The 8,211-nt window shown below is 41.2% G+C and overlaps 1 long non-coding RNA gene across 1 annotated transcript; it reads right to left on the bottom strand.

Moving 5' to 3' along the window:
- Nucleotides 1-493: 493 nt before the first annotated feature.
- LOC124207566 lies at nucleotides 494-4,219 on the bottom strand. Its single transcript, XR_006880049.1, has 9 exons — nucleotides 3,564-4,219; nucleotides 3,311-3,414; nucleotides 2,573-3,047; nucleotides 2,371-2,489; nucleotides 1,277-1,520; nucleotides 1,155-1,215; nucleotides 931-1,053; nucleotides 638-870; nucleotides 494-559 (listed from the first exon to the last, which is right to left on the bottom strand). It is a non-coding gene; the product is annotated as an uncharacterized LOC124207566 (long non-coding RNA).
- Nucleotides 4,220-8,211: the final 3,992 nt, after the last annotated feature.

Genomic DNA, 8,211 nt, shown 5'->3' with positions numbered 1-8,211 from the left:
CCGACTGAGGAATATTGGACCGATCCCAATATCGACGAAAACCGTCCCCCAGCCAACCCTCCCGAGTTCCCTCTCCAGCAGCAAGTCACGGGGTCCATGTGACGCCACAGTGGCGCCATAGCGAGTGTATCACCAACCAACAATAGCTCGCCAGGGGGTTCGAACCCTGGTCTCCAGGTGCACCACTGCACCTACTCCTAAATGACGCCTTATCCCATACACCCACTCGTCCCCTTCTACTAATATAAAAAGAAAAGGTTTTAAAAATTTCAGCGGATCATCACCAGACATGAAACACGCGTGTATCGATGGTTAATCGGTACTGTTAAACTTGTCATGAGCCGTGTAAAAAAATGCGATGAATTTGTCAATTTAAAAAAGATGCTCACACAAAGCTTAAACTGTTCTGGCAAAATAGTCGATGGCCGACGATCCGGATCCCGTTCCTGGCAGCGTGTGCATCTTCATTTTTCTTCAAATTCTTTCCCCCCCCCCCCCCCATTTGATGCAACGGGTGATGGAACCACAAAACCTTGACGGGGCGATTCGCAGAAACCAACTGGAATGAGATAAGAAATCAAATGCACACTTTGACGAGGAAATTAAACAAATGTTCGACAGCTATAGTTAAACGTACCTGGCGTTTCCTGCAAGAAATCAGTCGGACGTGTGTCTAAGTCCTCGGACTGCAAGTACAATATCTGAGCTGTTCCGAGGTTGCTGGAAATGCAACACAAAATTCATCAAGTGGTTAATGAATAAATTAATGAGAACAAGAGCTACTGATACAATAACCATATTAGATGAATGTTGGCAATTTTTTATGGGAATTTGGCGGAGATCAACAGCTTTGCACTTCACAAATGATCTCTGTTCAGAAAATACATTAATCAAAACAATGAAAATCAGAATTAAATAAAATTACATTACCTCAGCAAATTGAGCCTTCAGTTTCACTATACTTGGTTGTTCTTGCCTTTGCAAAGAAGACTGGTTTTCCTTCATAAGCAAAGCACTGGATTCCTCCTTGTTCATAACTTAAAATTTCTGTACCTGTAGTGATAAAACAATACTGTTAGCTAGTTATAAATATATAATCTTGAAACACTTGTCAATATATTTCTTATTCTCAGCTGTCATGGCGTTTGACTCACCAAACAGCAAACACTGGTCCAGAAGTAGTTTGGCAGAGTAGAAGTATGATTTGAAGGTAATCTTGAAATATTTAAAATCATTTCTAACACTGTATTGACAAAATTTAAGTTAGATCTAATACTCATTATAAATTTCTCAGATGATGGTGTACAGTGACACCTGATTCCATAAATTTCAGAGCCAAGTCTTCAATTTGATTCATGGTTTCAAACGGAAAATCAGCACTCTTCATTTAAATAGACAGAAAATATGAGAAAATACCATTCAAAAGGAAATGGCATGGAACGAAAGGTTTTTCAAGCAAAACTGGAAGGTCATCTTCTGCCTTTGAGCAAAGTAAACCTTTTGCAGTGATTTCAACCAACCTGTAATGCATGATAAATAAAGACACATTAAACAAATTTATCAATTAAGTTAGAAAGGTTTCTTCCTACATAGGTGGCTAAAACAGAAGCATGACAGATAAATACTAGTTTTCAAGTTCAGTTGCAATGTCCACATTTGGTTTTTTCTTACGTAGACGTGAATTGTTGATTAGAGTAACAATCAGAGAATTATTTCAATTTTAAATCCGAGATTCAGAACTACAAACTGCTTTGTGCTCAAACTTCAAACCATTTCTTTTCTCAAATTTACACACTAACTAACAGCTGATTCAATGAAAGCTTTCCTATTGGACGACGCGCATGGCGCCCCATCACGTGACGAAAAACTAAATGAATTCGTTGATTTTAAGTTTTTAACCCTTCAGTCACGTTATAATCAATATTTCTTCAATATTAAAAAAGCACTCGATACTTTCTACACCACAATATTGTTTTTCGCAAAAAAAGAAATGCCATAACGATATGAAAAAAGGTTTAAACCTTGAACGCTAGGTGGCTTCAAGTTTGATGAATTGAGGAAACATTTTTAATTGAACTGAAAACTAAATTTAAATGAATAAACTGAATTGAGAAAAAACCGCGATGATGAAAATAGAGCAATCAATGTCATTCCATAGAGCCTCACGCATCGAGTGGTTAATGAGCACCAACAGGTCATAAGCACCGTATTATCCCATGACAATTGAAGAAAAGCCTTCCACTTTGAATTTTAACCTCACCCTCTCTTCGTTTCGTCTAAATGACCTATTCAATGAGCCCCCTCATTTTCCAATCATTTTGGTGAAATTCACGACAGTAGAGGTGAGCAAGGACTGACTGGGCAATTTACCAGAGATTGAGGAGAAGAAGAAATTGTTGCCAGTCACTCGTCCATCTGTTGCGATTCTCCCCTTACGAAATACGAACAAGCGGCTCTCTTATTTGCTTCCGTTTCATTTTTGATCTGTTCTATGAAGAAGGAAAAATAAATGATGTTATATAGATAATTTAATCGCAGCACACCTAGCCCAGCCTACATAATACTCACGTACTGTATAGGGTGTGTAGGGTGCGATGAGCTTATTTCAAACCATGCCCCATTTTACACCACACAAACAGAAAGAAACAAAGCAAAGCCGCCATAGTCTTGCGCTTTCCGTGTCTACGAGATTCAGACCGAGCACATTTTTCACGGTTCTCTATTCAAGCAAATTATAGGGCTTTAAAGTTCAATCACCATTCAAAGAATGAAGACTTGATAAAAGAGCACTGACATCGCCACAATTGGCACTAGATTGTCACGATATCTCCCTGGATCGTCTGAATTTCGGCTGGCTACGTTCACTTGTTCAAGAGAGTTGAATGGTTGCGTCCAGGTCGCCCAAATGCGACGAGTAAACTGAAGGGCGAAAGAAGAGGTTTATAAAAGAATGGATAAAATATGGGGACGTGCCAGGCCTCGATTGAATCGAAAGATGATTCGATTGGAATTGAGCCTCATTCAATCAGCTACAATCAGCTGTTAACCTACAAAATAAATAGAAAGCATCAGTCATGAACAACACAGAAGCCAAATTTTCAGCATCAACAACTGAATGTATGATCATTCATTCAAGATTCACTTATTTTTAACCGACTGACTGCAACCTTCAAGTCAGACCACTTGACCAGCCAAAGCCACTATACTGATCAAGTAGTATAGTTTGTGCTGGACGACAGTGTAAAAAGTTGTAATGAATGTTCAAGTGAACCGTGCACTACCATTTTGATAGATTACTTCAATACTTAACAGATCAAGTACACCACACGTAAGGGAGTAACCAAAATGTGAAATGCAAGTATGCAAAGCTTTCCTTTGGTAATTAGACAGCCAGCATCATAATCAACAGCTGCTCTGATGGGAAAAAGAAAAGACATTGATAAAGACATAGCATAAATAGTCGGAAGAAGGATGACAAAATGCCAGCATGACACCCACTAGGACTGTCACATCATACTCGAGCCGAGCATTGATCAAAAAGACAAATCCAAAGGTAACAACACCTGATTTGGACCGATTGATTCTTCTTCATAGAGGCCCTTCTTTTCCTAAAACTAGTTTCATCACAGAGTCGATTTAAACTGGAGCATCAACACTTTTGCAGATAAAGTTGGGTGTGGACTGTGGAGACACTTGACGTTGACAGTCAGACATTTTGTTTTCGACTAGGCGCTACTGCCAGATAAATGTTTTCAACTTCGAAACGGCCGACTATTTAAAAAAAAAGTTACAACTTGAAAGTTGAAAAAAGGAATTTAGAAAGAAGATGATCACGAGTCACGAACAAACTAGTTTTGTGGTTGAGGAAGAGAAAGAGAAGAAAAGACAAAATTAGGCAATGTGCCAATTGGCTAGTCGAAATAAACGGCCACCAAAGAGGCTGTCACGAACATGCCGAAAAATAATTCGAAACAACACCTGCAATCGGTTTCAGCTGGATTTCAGCGGAGAGATGTGCAATTCTTTAGTTTTTTTTGTTTCGACTCAATCCAGCCCATTTATTAATGATCCCGACAGACGATTTAAAGCCCAGCTGACGAGCTCTGACTGTTGTGCGTTTGCCTCTGTCGAGTCGCCAGGAAAACGAAAAATAAAAGCAACAATAAACAATGGAAGATGAATACAAAAAAACGTTTAAACGGAGGCGTCAAAGCTCTAATAAGGCTCTAATACGTCGTTAAATTACTATTACCGATTATGGCCGCTGTGCGACGATGGCGTCGATCAAAAATCGGATCGACCAATGGGAAGGCGCGGAGAGTCGGATCGCCAGTGTGAGACTCGATAAACTCGTAAAATACAATGTTAAACATAATCAATCTCGTTGAAATTGATTGAAATATGTGGGTATAAATGTGTTGACGCCATTCAATCATTGTCGAAACGTTTTCCTCCAACGGGAAAATGTCTACATGGATTGAAATGGTCCGTTTGGCACTTGTAGCTAAAAGAAACGGGTCGCTAGTTGATATAAGCAGCACCAATCATCGCAACATGTATTCTGACTTTAGCGAGAAATCAACAAAAGTAAGAAAATGGGAAAGACCCAAAAGCAAATTCCAGTGAGCAACGCCCAGCCGGCGCCTCAGAAGAATGGTGGTGTGATCAAAGCGAAACGGATTGTTTTGAATAAAGGACTTGTCAATCCACGATCCATATTACCTATACAACGACCCTTCCTAACAGTCCAGCAACGCTTGCTGGCGGCCCTACGTAAAGTTCCATACGTTCCACTCCAGGGTCCGGCAAAGATCAAGACCCTGCGAGTTACATACACACAAAGGCACATTCTAAACTTGTCGCTTTTGGGTGTACATGGATTCTTGTGTGGCAAGGGACAAGCGGATGCGAACGCTACAAACATTGATTTGCAGGTGCTACTGAAAGTAATCAAAGATAAGTGCAGGGCCGGCCCTATCAGATTCCTCCCGATAGCAATGTCCAAGGCCAATGTTGACAAGGTGATTAACATCAGAAATAATACAGCCCACATCAACCTCAACAAGATCGAGAAAACCTGGACGAAAGACCTACCCGCCATGGTACTATTAAATAACAGCATCAATCGACCAGACGTCGCCACAGAGATCCAGAGGATCGTGAATGAAATGATGGCCGGCCGTTTCGATGGCCTCGTGAAATTTTCGTTCACCTTCACAGCGGCGTTTACTTTCGAAAAAGCCATGGGTCTATCCATGATAGTGTTTGGAGTCATACTGAAATTTTTAGCCGAACCCATACAGGCTTATCTTCAGTTGAAATTGAACATACCGAACATTACCATGGATTTATATGCCAATACAAACTACATCCTCCACCAGATCAAGAACAATAAGCTTTACATCAGCCCCGGCGGGGCCTCTAGAAACGACGCCCAGGTCCTCCAGACCGTTTTTGACTGCCGCAACGACAACGCGCACGAGGCCTTCACCCGTTCCTCAGCAGACTGGAAGCTCCAGCTAGATGCTGTCCATGACATCTTGGATCTCATTCACCATCCAAATGAGGCATCAGAGGTTCAAGTAATCGTGAATCGACTAGTTCAATTAGAGGCTGAAGGAGCTACGGTTACCAACGAAGACTTCAAATTCTTCGAGTAGTGAAGATGATGGCGTGCGCCAATAGACAAAGCTATTATGGCGAAAGGAGAGTGTCCCTGGCTCGGTTGGAGATGGTTATAATCCGACCAGCTGGGGGCTCGCCTTTTGACATAGTAGCATTTGGCTATCGTGCTACGGCTACGCCATAACGTGGATTGATTACCAAACATATGGACTTTATACTAGAGGTTGATTAGTCTGAGCGGGGATAGTGGTTTAAACGGATGATGGTTATGAGTCCGCGATCACGACCCGTCTCCATTCCCTCAAGTACCCAAAACTGATGAGCGACGATGTAGCTGGAAAGCGAAGAGTGAAGCAGTAGCTTTTCCAGCAGTTACCGAAGAGAGACGACCCATCACGCAGCTGCGCCCGGATTCGACAGAGCGTCATGGATGAGAAGATGGACATACCACCAGTCCATCTTCGAACAGGAACTAACTTCCGCCTGGGGTCTACGGACCCAAAAACATACATTACTGTATTATACATTATTGTATAGGAGCACGGGCAGGGCCTCGGGGGGCAGATCCCCGGGTGCGCTCAACCGTGAACTGTCGAATTCCAAAAATGATTTCTTCACTTCCACCGACTTGCACTCTCAACGACATCGGTAACGTCGAATCAACTATTTCTCACCCATCTACATCAAATGAAAATGAAAATCATCCGCAAATCGATTCAATATTTTCGCTTCGTCACAAACTCAAGTTCGCCACGATGCCTGCACTACAATAGGGTTTGGTCGAGCAAATGCTGGCCAACAAAGAATCAAATTACTGGACCATCTACACGTCTGCACCTTGGAATCAATTTAACGGACGGAATGGCGTCTAACCTTCCATCAGACGGTTTCCATCGGTTGGCATCCTATTTTCTGGACGAATTTAATCCAGCCCCAATTACAAGACTTAATCAAACTCGTCCCGTCTCTCAATTAAGTCGAAGGAAAGACTCAAATAAGTCTTTGAGCTGACTACATCGAGAACGTGTGCTCACTTAGGGCATACGCTACAATGGAGGAAGAAATGAAAAGGAACACGTTTTCAGCTTGTTGAAAGTCGTTTACAACAAACTATCAGGAGCAGCCGCGTTCATCGGCGTTCATTCACCTAATGTATCACCACGACAAGTAGCCGTGTCGTCATTAGAACCATGAAAGAAAATCAACAGAGAGCCGAAATCGCTTTCCGTCGTCAACGACTTGATCATCACGAGAAAAATGAAGAGATATTCGGACGGTCGCCCTGTGACACACAACAGCCCTCGGAAAGGCAGTGTCAAACAAAACCCAAAAAGGGGAAAAAAACGAGGCAAGAAACAAAAAGCTCATCGGTAAATTGTGTTGACCTACATTATAGTATTTGTGTTGAGTTGACTCTTTCAGAATAAAAAAATGTTACGTATTATGAGATTTCTTTATTTACGCGGTAATCTGTTTTGAAATTTAAACCATTCGAGACAGATGCTTCTGCGATCTGCCAACTTCATTTCTAATTGCTTTCCACTCACTTCAAAACGGCGCACTCAAGTTTTAATTGTTTTCCTTAACTCACGAATCAAGAGCACATAAACTTTTCCCATAAAATCAAGCCATTGAAATAAAAGAGGCAACTCATTAAAAAAACAAAACCAAATTGTTGTAACCAAAAGCAACGTTGTGAGGAAAATTCATTGCAACAAAACTTTTAATTAAACTATTCGTGAAATCAAGTTAAAAAAAAACCCATCAAACTGCTTTTCTGACTTTCAAGAAAAACACAATTTGGAAAACTAAAACTGATTCACCTCGCCTACTACAACGACCGCTGTGGTTATTATATGCACAGTCAAATGAAAAATTACCAACATCAGACACAGCGCTTCTTTAAAAAAAAAATAACTGCTTCCAGTTAACTCTCCCGATTCAAAACAAAAACATAGCGAGTGTCGCAGTAGAACGAAATAGCGACGTAGTGAAGACGAACCAAAAGTCTCAACCGAGTACTTTCATAACTGCCATGATGACCAACTACCAAATAGCTATTGAAAAACCAAGGAATCGGGAATTTCATTATTTGGAAACATTTAAGAGTAGAGAGACCTCGGTCAAGTCACGGCAGAGAGTCAAAGAGACGGATGATGCAAAAAGCCTAGCCTAGACCAACAAATTGGATATGCTGCACTCTGTCACGGTAAAACGTACCAGAAATTGTACATTCCAAATACAGATTGCCAAATCCAAATGCCAAATAATGACAGCAGAACGTTTAAAGAAAAACGCAAGGGCGGAATAGAAAAAGGCGAATGTGATGAAAAACTAACCTGCAAATGAAATGATTGCGTCACCCGTGTTGAAGATGCAAATTGGAGAAACCAACGTGAGGTTTCACTAGAGCGAGTCGAACATCAAATCAGAGCGAATGAGGATAATCCGGATCCTGAATGTACGAGCACCAATCGACCTTGATGGGAGGCACCCAGGAACCACGTTGATTATTGCCTTATTGCCAATGGACTGCACCTGGAACGAACAAAAAGCAATATTAAAAATTTAAAACGGCTGCTTGCC

Source organism: Daphnia pulex, chromosome 11 (assembly GCF_021134715.1).
Source record: "Daphnia pulex isolate KAP4 chromosome 11, ASM2113471v1".
Taxonomy (NCBI): Eukaryota; Metazoa; Arthropoda; class Branchiopoda; order Diplostraca; family Daphniidae; genus Daphnia; species Daphnia pulex.
This window is presented reverse-complemented; position numbering and strand designations above follow the sequence as displayed.